We start from the raw sequence: 15,228 nt of genomic DNA on the forward strand, positions 1-15,228 counted from the left end.
CTCTACTCCCACATGAGCTAGTACCCATCTGTCCCACCCTATAAAAGAACTGCACAATCTCATACAATACATCTTGTCTGCTTTTAGACACAAATGAATTTAAGCTCATCAGTGCTGCACAGGAGTCAGAGCAGATGACTACCATGCCTGGCCTCACCTCCTCCATCCACTCAACAGTCAAGAGTATGGCCAGCAACTCCATTGCTCTTTTTGTCACTGCCACCTTAAACTCAGGAACACTAAAAGCTGCAACTGCCGTCCCTGTTTTAGGGTCCTTAGAGCCATCTGTGAATATATTCAAGCAAGCATTGTACTGTGTTAATTGTTCACTTACAAAATGTACTTGATCTACTCCTTCCTCTCAAGCAACCCTAAGTCTGTCATTAGCTGAGGGAGGAACCAATGTGGGATAGCAGGAAAAACCACAGAGGGGCTGAACTCCTTCCCAAACAGCCCCATCTCTCTCGCATTGCCATTACCTATCCTCAGTCTCAAATCTTTCTCCTTCTCTTAGCTCCATTCTGCCTCTTCATGTGTTGCTGTTGAATGGCTGAGCTCTGCCCAGTGCACTGCAGTCGTGGTCCTCCCCATAACTCCTCCTCTTTCCACTTTCTTTTTTCAGGGAGAAAATGAAAGATAGAATCTGACATATATTATAACGTGTACGCTGGGAAGCAAGTACAGGGAGCGCAAATGTAATAATAAATAGTACAAAAAGCATACAGAGTCAATAACACCTGAGGAAATAACCAAGGGGAGTGACAGATATAGGGAGGTAATCAGGAAGGTGATGGAGTCCAGGTGAGTGTCATGAGGCGCAGGTGTGCGTAAAGATGGTGACAGGTGTATGTAATGATGAGACAACTGGCGATGTCGAGCGCCGGAGAGGAGGAGCAGGAGTAAACGTGACATATATTTAGAGAAATTTAACATAATAGTTTAGCGCCATCGAGCATTCTGTGAAAATTACGCTTGAATGCTTGTGTGTAAATCTTAAGCCAGATTGTCCTAGCAGAGTGAGTGAATGCAAGGAAGACTGGCGATGCAGTCACTACTGTGTATTGTTTGTGAATAGTGTATGTGTGGGAGAATAGTGAACAACTGTTACACTGAATGTGTTTGCACTCGTAGTCAACCACTTGTGTGAGTCAGTGGAGAGATTGAAATCAGGTGGTCAAATATTTGGAGACTTTTATGAAGCTATTAGGATGATCGATAGTAGTATGTCTCTCGTAATAACTTCAGCCACACAATGCACTGAGTGAGCCATGTACTGTACTAATAGGACTAGGCTGCTAGTGGACAATGGGAGCCCTGTGAGGGGTTTCTCTCTGTGGGAGAGTAGGCTGGTCATGCCGTGGCCCATGTCCTCTGACTCTCATACACGGGCCCATGCAACACACGTCAAACAGCATCACACACAACGTCACACACAGTGTCAGTCGGTACCCACACACATACAGGTCAGCCACGGTGTCACTGGCCCCCAAACAGCTCAGTCCAGGGTGGCTGCAAGTGGGGCCGGAGGCTGCCTGCCTGTAGGGTCAGGGGTCCAGGGGAGCCCTGTGTATCCTGTCTGGAGGCCAGTTCCCAGACTGGCCTGACCCACCATCCTCATCAGTCTCCATGGGTTTGGGAAGCATCGACAGGCAGTGGGAAAGGTTGTGACCCCTGGCTATCCCCTGGGGACAGTTGTGTTGCTCTCAGAGGGAATAATATCATCCGTCTGCTCACAACACTTCTTCTGTCAAAGTGACAGGCACGGCTCAGATCAACTGGACCAATGAGAATACGTCTTCCATTTCACAAGAGTTGGTTTGGGATGCAGAGAGAGCGAGGGCTGTTCAATGGCCCAATCGATGCAGTTTGGCGCTGCAGTGTTCAGATTAAGTAAGAGACTGTTTGTACTGCGTCTGCTGCTTGGGGATGAGAAAGCCACCTATCTGATTGATTGATGGTACTAAGATCCTACAGATATTATAGTCCAGAGCAAGTCTGTGGAAAAGGAAGTTTGTTTATCTGAGGGGCCGGAGGAGGGGTGCTGTTCTTCCTGAGATCTGATACGTTAAATACACAGCACAGACTGGAGGACTGGACAGCGGGGTCACCTCTCCCCCTGGCTTGACCCCTGGACACCCGGCCTCCAGCCTTCCCTCTTGGGGAACCACATCACTCTCCCCCATCCTCCCCTCTGTCTCTCTGCCACAGAATCAGGACAGGGATCAGGAGCGTGGAGTGGAGCGGGACAAAAACAGGAGAAGCGCAGTGCTGTTATTGCTCCACTGTGGGGGAAAAGGCACATTCCAAGAAATCTCCCACTTCCTGTCTGCAGCCTCTGGACTCCACAGCACCTGCTGTTCTCATATCTGACTGGCTGGGCTAGAGACATAGAAACTCAGGGAGGATGGGACAGGACAAGAGATGAAAGGACAGGAGAGGAACGGAGAGGAATCATAAAACCCTACATCAAGGGGACAGAACAGCAGCAGCTCACTCACTCACAGAGAAGATAAGAAAGGAAACACTCAGCACAGCACTATAGGGATCTAACTATCAGAACCAACAGAGCCAACAGGGTTTTACAGATCAGACAGTCAGACTGTGTGATATGGTTTGAAGCTGCTCTGTTTAAGTAAAGAGGATTAAGAGGTCCATGTCACAGAAAGTCTACTGTACTGTTGGAGAACAGGTTGTTTTGTGTGTGTGTGTGTGTGTGTGTGTGTGTGTGTGTGTGTGTGTGTGTGTGTGTGTGTGTGTGTGTGTGTGTGTGTGTGTGTGTGTGTGTGTGTGTGTGTGTGTGTGTGTGTGTGTGTGTGTGTGTGTGTGTGTGTCATAGAGTTCACAGCATGGTCGGGAGCGCATAGAGAAGAGCAAGAAGGCAGAAGAGAAGAAGCCCAAAACAATAACAGAATCATCAGATTTAAAAAACTTAGGGGCTGATCCGGGAGAAAATAACGGACACGAGTAGAGAGCTGTAGGAGCCAGTGGATAAGGTTCAGCCACCATACGTCTATCTGGCAAGAACAAAGTCCTGGATATCTTAAAACAATAACCATCAAGTGCCATGATGAAACTGGCTCTCACGAAGACTGCCACAGGACACAAAATACATCACCAGGCTGTGTAAGGGTTATTTGACCAAGAAGGAGAGTAATGGTGCTGCATCAGATGACTTGGCCTCCACAATCACACAACCTCAATCCAATTGAGATGGTATGGGATGAGTTGGACTGCAGAGTGAAGGAAAAGCAGCCAACAAGTCCTCCTTCAAGACTGTTGGAAAAGCATTCCAGGTGAAGCTGGTTGAGAGAATGCCAAGAGTGTGCAAAGCAGTCATCAAAGGTGGCTACTATGAAGAATTTCAAATATATTTTATATTTGAGCTTTTCAGTATTAGTTTATGCTTTAGGCTAGATTCATTCTCTGATCCTTTGATTGGGTGGACAACATGTCAGTTCATGCTGCAAGAGCTCTGATAGGTTGGAGGACGTCCGGAAGTTGTCATAATTAATGTATAAATCTATGGATTGAGGTGAGAACCAAGAGCCTCCTAGGTTTTGTATTGAAGTCAATGTACCTAGAGGAGCACAGAAGCTAGCTGTCCTCTGGCTACACTCAGAGTGCTGTTGAGGCTACTGTAGACCATCATTGCAAAACTGTGTATTTTAATCAATTATTTGGTGAAGTGAATATATTTAGTATAGTTTTATCTAAAAGGGATAACTTTTTAAATGTGTCACTATGTTATTTTTATGAAATTCACTAAGGAGGATGGTCCTCCCCCCCCTCCTCTGAAGAGCCTCCACTGGTCTATAATCAGTAGGGGAGATTCCAGATTTACCTGGTTTTAATATAACTGAAAATGCTGTTTGATACAAAGTACTGAATTTTAAACAAAGATTCAACCACAAAGACCAGGGAGGTTTACCAATGCCTTGCAAAGAAGGGCACCTATCATCAGTAGATGGGTAAAAAAAAGCAGACATTGAATATCCCTTTGAGCATAGTGACTTTGAATGGTGTATCAATACACCCAGTCACTACAAAGATACAGGCGTCCTTCATAACTCAGTTGCCTGAGAGGAAGAAAAAACACTTTTCAATGGTGACTTTAAACAGTTAGAGTTCAATGGCTGTGATAGGAGAAAACTGAGGATTGATCAACACCATCGTAGTTACTCCACAATATTAACCTAAATGACAGAGTGAAAAGAAGGAAGCCTGTGCAGAATAAAAATATCACAAAACATGTATCCTGTTTGCAATAAGGTAAAACTGTAAAAAAAATTGGCAAATTGGAAATGTACTATATGTTCTAAATAAAAAGCATTATGTTTGGGGGCAATCCCAATACATCACTGAGTTTTAGGACTCCCATATTGCTCCATGACACATTCAATTTTGCAATCAGGAAATTGTCCTAGAAATACCGATCCAGAGATAATTTTATTGCAATATGCTGTTTTGCACATTTGTAACTCCATTACTATGTAATCATCTCTTTGGATTATCTGCATTTTCATGAGCAAATATTACATCAAATGATACCAAAAGTGCAAATCAATCCCAGAACAACAGCAATGGACCCAGTGAAGATGCTGGAGGAAACCGGTACAAAAGTAACCATATCCACAGGAAAACAAGTCCTTTTTCAACATAACCTGAAAGGCCGCTCAGCAAGGAAGAAACCACTGCTCCAAAACAGCCATGATAAAAAAGCCAGACTACGGTTTGCAGCTGCACATGGGGACAAAGATCGTACTTTTTGGAGACATGTCCTCTGGTCTGATGAAACAAAAATAGAACTGTTTGGCCATAATGACCATTGTTATGTTTGGAGGAAAAAGGGGAAGGCTTGCAAGCCAAAGAACACCATCCCAACTGTGATGCACGGGAGTGGCAGCATCATGTTGTGGGGGGTGCAAAGCTGCAGGAGGGACTGGTGCACTGGATGGGAAATTATGTGGATATATTGAAGCAACATCTCAAGACATCAGTCAGAAGGTTAAAGCTTGGTCACAAAGGGGTCTTCCAAGTGAACAATGACCCCAAGCATACTTCCAAAGTTGTGGCAAAATGGCTTAAGGACAACAAAGTCAAGGAATTGGAGTGGCCATCACAAAGCCCTGACCTCAATCCTATAGAACATTTGTGGGCAGAACTGAAAAGGCGTGTGCGTGCCAGTTACACCTGTTACACCAGCTCTGTCAGGAGGAATGGGCCAAAATTCACCCAACTTATTGTAGGAAGCTTGTGGAAGGCGACCTGAAACGTTTGACCCAAGTTAAACAATTTAAAAGCAATGCTACCAAATATGCTACCAAATACTAAATTCTGACCCACTGGAAATGTAATGAAGAAAATAAAAGCAGAAATAAATCGCTCTCTCTACTATTATTCTGAGGGGGGTCTGTAGGTAGCTGAAGACCATTTCTTTTGATTTTTAATATCTAACTCATTGCTAGAAAAAGCTTTGTCCAAATCGAATGTTAGGTACTATATTTATTGAATATTATATGAATCCTACAAATAAAAATGGACCATTTGGGTGCAATCAATTAGCTTCATTTCTCAGATCAAAGTATACAGTATTTTCACAAAATAATGTTGCAGCAATGCTAATCTTATCTGTTTCTAACATCATATTCTATTCCAGAACAATCTGTTATGGTGGGTGTCATAATTCTGTTTCTTGTGATTTTTGAGGTGGAATGACCCCAAATACATACAGAGGGGAGTGTATGTTTTGGTAGAATGGGATTAATGAAATTGACAGAAAAGAAGACCGTGACAGACCATTCAATGTCCAAAGTATACTAAGATTAACAGTCCAATGTGATTGTGTACAGTAATGATGGTCGAGGAGAGACGGAAAGCAGAGAGCGAGAGATCCACCTTCACAGGGAAATGTGACCTGTAGTTCTGCTGAGCTCTGTTTATACCTCCAATGTCAGTCTGTGTGGTTGTGGTGATTTAAGGAAACGGGAGGATAAGGAAGGGGTTTGTTGAGCGCAAAATCAAAGCCTCATCTCTTGCTCCCACCAGCAATTCTGCTGCACAGTCACATGTAGCTAGCAGTGACCGCTGGTAACACACTGTTGCTTTCTCTGACCACCCCTGACCTGCTGAGTGGCCACCCATGCATTCAGGCAAACTGCATCACTGCTTCACAGTTTATCAGCCATGAAGCTGGAACATGACCCGTGGTTGTGTGTACATGTGATGTGCTATTAATGTGTGCTTATTACAGTGAGGTAGACAAATAACAGTTTATTATCCATGTCACTTTTAAGGTTTGCATGAGAGATGCAAGCATGGATGTCTATACCTATTTTATCCCTGAATCTTTTTAATATGGAATTTACCTGAACATTGTTGATATGGTGTTGGAAAACGTAGGTGTTATGCGGGTGAATGAGGACCCAAAAGCGACTTGGCGAAAACAGAGTCTTTAATCCAGTAAAGTAAAATACAATCAAAAAACACAATTTCCACTCGTAATGACGAGAACAGACTGGAGACTCGATCAAGAACTGCAGGTTGCCTCGGGAAGGCACTTGAACCTAGCAGACTCAGACACCTGCTCTCCACGCAGCATCTGAGGGAAACACGACACGACAGGGCGATACACAGACACAGCACGGTGAACAATAGACAAGGATCCGGCAGGACAGGAACGGAAAACAAGGGAAGAAATAGGGACTCTAATCAGAAGACAAAATAGGGAACAGGTGTAAAAAGACTAAATGAGTGAGTTAGGAGAATGAGGAACAGCTGGGAGCAGGAACGGAACGATAGAGAGAGGAGAGAGAGGGAGGGGGAGAGAGAGGGATAGAAAAAGGGAACGAACCTAATAAGACCAGCAGGGGGAAACGAACAGAAGGGAAAGCATAATGACAAGACAATATATGACAAAACATGACAGTAGGTCTTTGGATGGTCTGTGTATGTTTGACCAATACAACTATTAGTAGGTCTGTGGCTCAGTTTTAAAGGGCAATTCCACAATAACAGAGTGATATTGAGACTCATATTTTTCACTTTAAAATGTATGTCAAGCAAAAATCAATGATTGCAAAGTTAAACAAACCATACAACTCTAGCCACAAGGATGACTTACATTTGTACAAAACACATTTACTTGAAGAACAGTGCAAACGCAACGTTTGTTCACAGAATGACGGCACTAACGGCATAAACCGTGATTCTATTACCAAACTTTGCATCAGCACTGTGTGTTTTTTGTGGCATATTATAAGCTAGTTTTGGCACTGACACACCAAACAATGAGTCTTTTTGTGTTAGAGGCACTCTGAATCCTGTTTGTGTTATTGTTTATCAGAGATGGCACACTCTCTTAACCTATATTCTCTATTGGAATTACATAGGTACATGTATTATTGCATTTTTGTTTATGACTGCTCTTCCTCCTGTTATTGGTTACAGGATAAAAAAAAAATGCTCCAGTTGAACATTTTAATAGACTACAGTTACATAACTGCCTGTTATGCATTCATGTCCACTAGTACTGCTCCCTTGGCTTGTGAAGTGTTGTTTTAATGTGCCCTATTATCTCTCTCTCTCTCCCACCCTCCTCTCCCCTTCTTAAAGTTCAGTTATGAAACTAGGCGAGTCATAAAATAAAGCCGTGTTTGAACTCAGTTTTCACATGGCAGCGTTATTAACCTGCAGAACAGCCGTCTCAATGTTAACAGTGAAGAGGCGACTCCGGGAGGCTGGCCTTCTAGGCAGAGTTGCAAAGAAAAAGCCGTATCTCAGACTGGCCAATAACAAGAAAAGATTAAAGATGGGCAAAAGAACACAGAAACTGGACAGAGGAACTCTGCCTAGAAGGCCAGCATCCCGGAGTCACCTGGTGTTTTGAGATGGTAGCTCATACAAATATAATGTATTTGTTTTCCAATTTGTAACATCGTGTGGTGATTTTCAAAGGTGGCAGGCCCCAGAGTGATGGGGAGGAAATTGTCTTCCTGGGGCCCAGAGTTTTTCCTGCTCTGGTAGGCTAATCTAACCAGGCAAATAAGATGTAAAAAAAAAGGTTTGATATGGGCTATGATGGGACCAGATTTTTTTTTAAAATCCGGTCAGATGCTTTAAAAACAAACTCCTGGAAAAACTACTGGCCCTAGGGAAGATAAAAACATTACTTTGTTCCTCTTTTCAACGCTTTTGACAATGAAAAGAAAGAAGCTTGTACAGAATATTCCAAAACATGCATCCTGTTTGCAATAAGGCCACCAAAGTAAATTCACTTTATGTCCTGAATACAAAGTGTTACATTTGGGACAAATCCAACAAATCCACATCATTGAATACCACTCTTCAAAATTTCAAGCTTGGTGGTGGCTGCATCATGTTATGGGTATGCTTGTCATCGACAAGGAGTATGAAGTTATTTAGGATAAAAAGAAACAGAATAGAGCTAAGCACAGGCAAAATCCTAGAGGAAAACCTGGTTCAGTCTGCTTTCCAACAGACACTGGGAGACAAATTCACCTTTCAGCAAGACAATAACCTAAAACACAAGGCCAAATATACACTGGAGTTACTTACCAAGAAGACATTGAATGTTCCTGAGTGACGTAGTTACAGTTCTGACTTAAATCGGCATAAATATCTATGGTAAGACTTCAAAATGGCAGTCTAGCCATGATCAACAACCAACTTGACAGAGCTTTAAGAATTCTTTAAAGAATAATGTGCAAATGTTTTACAATCCGGGTGTCAAAAGATCTTCGAGACTTACACAGAAAGACTGAGCTGTAATCTCTGCCAAAGGTGATTCTAACATGTATTGAATATTTATGTAAATGAGATATTTCTGTATTTCATTTTCAATAAATTTGCAAAAATTTCTAAACACATTTTCACTTCGTCATTATGCAGTATTGTGCGAAATGGGAGGGGTGAAAAAATATATATTTGATCAAATTTTCATTCAGGGTGTAACACAACAAAATGTGGAATAAATCAAGGGGTATAAATGGTTTTTGAAGGCACTGTATGAGTATTTTATTTTTAAGTTGTGGGAATGTGTTCCATATAAAACAGCTCAACATCTCAACTCCCCGGTGAATTAACATTATACCTGTGTTTTCAGTAGAAATGTGCTTTTACCACATGTACCCTAATGATTTGCATGATACTGAAAGAAATGATGCATGGTTTGTTGTAAGGTAGACCTACTGTAATATTATATTCATATTAGCGGAGTAATCATACATAAAAGTGTATGGACATATTATGTAAATAGAAATGTATTCCCGATAACTCTATTCAGTGATAATAAGCCCTTAGGATCTGTGTTTGAATGGCCCTGTTATGTAGCCCTATGGGCTATGGGTGATGGGCGACAGGTTCAACGTGCAGGTCAGACAGAGAGTTGTAAAGGCTGAGGTGTCCCTGTTCCATGTCATGAGGGTCTAAGGCTGCATTTACACAGGGAGATCAATTCTGATATTTTTCACACTACTTGGTCTTTTGACCAATCACATCACATCAAGACAGATAGAGCTGCTTCTTGGCACCTGAAAGATGATACTGTGCTCTGTTCTCCCACTCTCAGTGGCTTGTATTCATGACCAGCGAGCATCCCTTGATTAAAAAAGTATAAAATCATAGCCAATCAACCTTGAGCTAAACTGAGCGAGCTCAACTGTGAATGGTGCTGGTGCACCAAAAAAAGGGAAGCCAGTTTGGATTTGGCATCACACCTATCACATTGAGAGCGTACATCATTGACAGAAGAAACTTGAATTGTTGCACTTCGTTGTGTTGTCCTCTGGTGGCTGGCTAGTTAGCTAGCTAAAATGGTCCCTTTCCTAAATGAGCCATGGATGGAGATAGAGATTTGGACAAGTAGTTTTACTTAATTCTCCGTACTGGCCAATGATTATAATGGCGATTCTGATCCAACCATTAATTCATACATTTTTGAGAGGCCTGGCCTGAGAGGTTTGAAGTTCAATATGTAGCTAGATGTACAAGGCTAATTTTAACTAGCTAACATTAACCATGAATGGAAGTTAGGCTAGCGAGCAAGCATTTTAGCCAGGTAGCCTTGGACAACAAAAAATAAAAGCATGTACTGTATGACAGTGATAGACCGTTTCATCAACATGAAAGAGAGGAGGACGGTATTGGTGTTTCTCTACAAGTAGGGTGCGTCAACATGTTTTTTCTTCATGCACAAACGCGCGCGCACACACACACACACACACACAAATCAGAACCATGGACAGCCACATCATATTTAGCTTACGTTGATTGGACTAAATTGTTTTTGGTATATTTTAGTTGTCACTTTATTAGACTAAGCATAAGTGATTTGAAGATGTTAAATTTTAAATGGAATAGTGGAGGCAGCTCCTGTTTTTTTTTTGCGACTTGTGGTAACTCTCCGTGGTTCTAAATCAATAGTTGTTCAATTGTCTTAAATGTGTGAATCATTAACTGGCTTGACCATGCTGTAGGTCATGTTACTGTAGGTCATCTGTTACATACAATATGCTTTGTGGACTCACCTGACAGAGGTTGCTCTCTGGTTTTGTAAAGAATCAAAGGTGTGGTGGAATTTATTCTGCACTGTGTCTACTTATTCTCTTGGCCTTTAGGCCATTATATCACGATCGCAAGGCATATGGACAGGTCATAGAGCAAACAACGCAATAGGTTAGGTTATTATATGGCTATTTTGTGGCTTCCACAGTGATTTTACCCACACACCGCTACTGCCTGTGATATCAGAGCGCTTTGGTTATAAAGCACATAGGTCAGTAACCTAGAATAGAGGCAATGTTCAGCACAGCCCAATGACTGGTAACAAACCCACCGGGCCTTTCGATAGTGGGTCGTTGGACTATCTGAAGCAATAGCAGATCAAGAGAGTAAGTCTACAACGATGATGTGGTTTCCAAGGAAAAACAGAAAAGCTGACCAAGCACTCCTCCTTCCCATTTTGTCTTATATTCTTGCGATTTCTTGTGAGGTTAAACTGTTTCCTTTCTAGCTCACTTTTTATTTCTTGGCACTGCAGTCATGTGTCAGTATGCCGTGTCAATGGATGTGGGTCATTACGACACAAAGGAGAACTGAGTGTGACTGTCAAAACACTGCCATTTAACAAACTCCCATAGCTACAACCCATGGAAGGTAACTGACACTCAATAGTCATTCATAGAAATGTGTTTCTGCGTTGACCTAAAAGTACGGAATAATGTTGACTACTACGCCAAGCTTTTTAAAATCAAACAGAGAGGGGAGTGACGGGGCTGATGTCCAGGTGGGCAGTGCAGGGGGGTGTACAGGACAGTTATTCATATGCATGGTTAGCACTAGTGCAATCTGGCATGTCAGCATCTCACCCACTTGCAGAACCCTCCAGCCATAAAGTGTTTGCATATTTAGTGTGTCTATTTGAAGGTATTACGGTCTAGCACTATTTAATGTAGACTGGAGTCACATTTGGAGCGATCAGTGGTTATATGGATCTGTGTATCTATGCAGTATTAGGGTGGTACAGTAATTGTGAGAGTAATAGGAGGCCAGACAGGTAGACCCGCGCTTCTTAATTAGGGCTTATAGGCAGGGGGGCAGGGGTGAGGATGGAGGTCTATGGGGATACCCCAAATCACCGTAATGTCTTTAAGACATTAGTCAGAGTTGTATGAGTCATCATTAAAACACAGCCCAGAATTGAGGATTTTTTCCCCTTGTTTTGGTGCCGAGGGCAGCTTAAGACTATTGACCCCCAGATGAACACCGTGGAACACTCTGGATCAGCCTTTAATATTACCTCTCTGAAAGCTTTGGATATAAGTTCCCTTTAGGCACAGATCTAGGAGAAGCTATGTTAGAGGAAATGTAAAACTGACCTTCGCATGTAAGAGCCTTGTCATCCTACTCTTATAGGCAGTTCTAGGATCAGTTTGTATAACCCATGGTGTATCATTGCCTGTGTGCTCCGCAAGATTACTGTGAGACAATGCGACCCCAGCCCGGTGGTCGTCCAGAGGGGAGGAGCTCTGAGTGTCTTAGTGGGGTTTACTGACAGGGGTGATGCTATTCCTCTGGAGCCTGGCCGGCTTTATGAATCACTGTGCAATATGAATCACTGTGCAATATGAATCACTGTGCTGCTGAGGCCAGGAGGCCACTGGTAGAGCCTCACATAGGGCTCTGGGAACAGTAGATCAGAGACCAGGCTGAGACAGGAGAGAGGAGAGGAAGGGGCAGAGAGAAGGGGCAAGGCAAGAGAGAGGAGAGAAACACAGGAGGAAGGGGAGAAGATAAGAGTGAGGAGAAACACAATCCATGGGGATAGAGGGGAGAAAAGAGAGATGGAAGAGCATGTAGCAGTAAGGGTAGAGTACAGGAAGAAGAGTGAGGAAAGGAACAGGTGGGGGAGAAAGGGGGAATGCAAAAAAAGTGGAGCGGGGAGTAACACATGAGGAAGAAAGGGGAGAGGGGAGTGACACATGAGGAAGAAAGGGGAGAGGGGAGTAACACATGAGGAAGAAAGGGGAGAGGGGAGTGACACATGAGGAAGAAAGGGGAGAGGGGAGTAACACATGAGGAAGAAAGGGGAGAGGGGAGTAACACATGAGGAAGAAAGGGGAGAGGGGAGTAACACATGAGGAAGAAAGGGGAGAGGGAGTGACACATGAGGAAGAAAGGGGAGAGGGGAGTGACACATGAGGAAGAAAGGGGAGAGGGGAGTGACACATGAGGAAGAAAGGGGAGAGGGGAGTAACACATGAGGAAGAAAGGGGAGAGGGGAGTAACACATGAGGAAGAAAGGGGAGAGGGGAGTGACACATGAGGAAGAAAGGGGAGAGGGGAGTAACACATGAGGAAGAAAGGGGAGAGGGGAGTGACACATGAGGAAGAAAGGGGAGAGGGGAGTAACACATGAGGAAGAAAGGGGAGAGGGGAGTAACACATGAGGAAGAAAGGGGAGAGGGGAGTGACACATGAGGAAGAAAGGGGAGAGGGGAGTGACACATGAGGAAGAAAGGGGAGAGGGGAGTGACACATGAGGAAGAAAGGGGAGAGGGGAGTGACACATGAGGAAGAAAGGGGAGAGGGGAGTAACACATGAGGAAGAAAGGGGAGAGGGGAGTAACACATGAGGAAGAAAGGGGAGAGGGGAGTGACACATGAGGAAGAAAGGGGAGAGGGGAGTGACACATGAGGAAGAAAGGGGAGAGGGGAGTAACACATGAGGAAGAAAGGGGAGAGGGGAGTAACACATGAGGAAGAAAGGGGAGAGGGGAGTGACACATGAGGAAGAAAGGGGAGAGGGGAGTAACACATGAGGAAGAAAGGGGAGAGGGGAGTAACACATGAGGAAGAAAGGGGAGAGGGGAGTAACACATGAGGAAGAAAGGGGAGAGGGGAGTAACACATGAGGAAGAAAGGGGAGAGGGGAGTAACACATGAGGAAGAAAGGGGAGGGGGAGTAACACATGAGGAAGAAAGGGGAGAGGGGAGTGACACATGAGGAAGAAAGGGGAGAGGGGAGTGACACATGAGGAAGAAAGGGGAGAGGGGAGTGACACATGAGGAAGAAAGGGGAGAGGGGAGTAACACATGAGGAAGAAAGGGGAGAGGGGAGTGACACATGAGGAAGAAAGGGGAGAGGGGAGTGACACATGAGGAAGAAAGGGGAGAGGGAGTAACACACGAGGAAGAAAGGGGAGAGGGGTGGAACACATGAGGAAGAAAGGAGAGAGGGTGGAACACATGAGGAAGAAAGGGGAGAGGGGAGTAACACATGAGGAAGAAAGGGGAGAGGGGAGTAACACATGAGGAAGAAAGGGGAGAGGGGAGTAACACATGAGGAAGAAAGGGGAGAGGGGAGTGACACATGAGGAAGAAAGGGAGAGGGGAGTGACACATGAGGAAGAAAGGGGAGAGGGGAGTAACACACGAGGAAGAAAGGGGAGAGGGGAGTGACACATGAGGAAGAAAGGGGAGCGGGGAGTAACACATGAGGAAGAAAGGGGAGAGGGGAGTGACACATGAGGAAGAAAGGGGAGCGGGGAGTAACACATGAGGAAGAAAGGGGAGAGGGAGTGACACATGAGGAAGAAAGGGGAGAGGGGAGTGACACATGAGGAAGAAAGGGGAGCGGGGAGTAACACATGAGGAAGAAAGGGGAGAGGGGAGTGACACATGAGGAAGAAAGGGGAGAGGGGAGTAACACATGAGGAAGAAAGGGGAGCGGGGAGTAACACATGAGGAAGAAAGGGGAGAGGGGAGTGACACATGAGGAAGAAAGGGGAGCGGGGAGTAACACATGAGGAAGAAAGGGGAGAGGGGAGTGACACATGAGGAAGAAAGGGGAGCGGGGAGTAACACATGAGGAAGAAAGGGGAGAGGGGAGTGACACATGAGGAAGAAAGGGGAGCGGGGAGTAACACATGAGGAAGAAAGGGGAGAGGGGAGTGACACATGAGGAAGAAAGGGGAGCGGGGAGTAACACATGAGGAAGAAAGGGGAGAGGGGAGTGACACATGAGGAAGAAAGGGGAGCGGGGAGTAACACATGAGGAAGAAAGGGGAGAGGGGAGTGACACATGAGGAAGAAAGGGGAGAGGGGAGTGACACATGAGGAAGAAAGGGGAGCGGGGAGTAACACATGAGGAAGAAAGGGGAGAGGGGAGTGACACATGAGGAAGAAAGGGGAGAGGGGAGTAACACATGAGGAAGAAAGGGGAGCGGGGAGTAACACATGAGGAAGAAAGGGGAGAGGGGAGTGACACATGAGGAAGAAAGGGGAGAGGGGAGTGACACATGAGGAAGAAAGGGGAGAGGGGAGTAACACACGAGGAAGAAAGGGGAGAGGGGTGGAACACATGAGGAAGAAAGGGGAGAGGGTGGAACACATGAGGAAGAAAGGGGAGAGGGGTGGAACACATGAGGAAGAAAGGGGAGAGGGGTGGAACACATGAGGAAGAAAGGGGAGAGGGGTGGAACACATGAGGAAGAAAGGGGAGAGGGGTGGAACACATGAGGAAGAAAGGGGAGAGGGGTGGAACACATGAGGAAGAAAGGGGAGAGGGGTGGAACAGGGGAGAAACATGGAGGGAGAGGGGGGAAGCTGTAATCTACATGATTGAACAGTCACAGAGATTCCGCCTGTTAGTAGGCACTGACTTTGTGCTCTTTGATTTCTCAGCTCTTAGGTTTTATGAAGCTATGACCG

This window comes from Oncorhynchus gorbuscha, linkage group LG06, assembly GCF_021184085.1.
Source record: "Oncorhynchus gorbuscha isolate QuinsamMale2020 ecotype Even-year linkage group LG06, OgorEven_v1.0, whole genome shotgun sequence".
Lineage (NCBI taxonomy): Eukaryota > Metazoa > Chordata > Actinopteri > Salmoniformes > Salmonidae > Oncorhynchus > Oncorhynchus gorbuscha.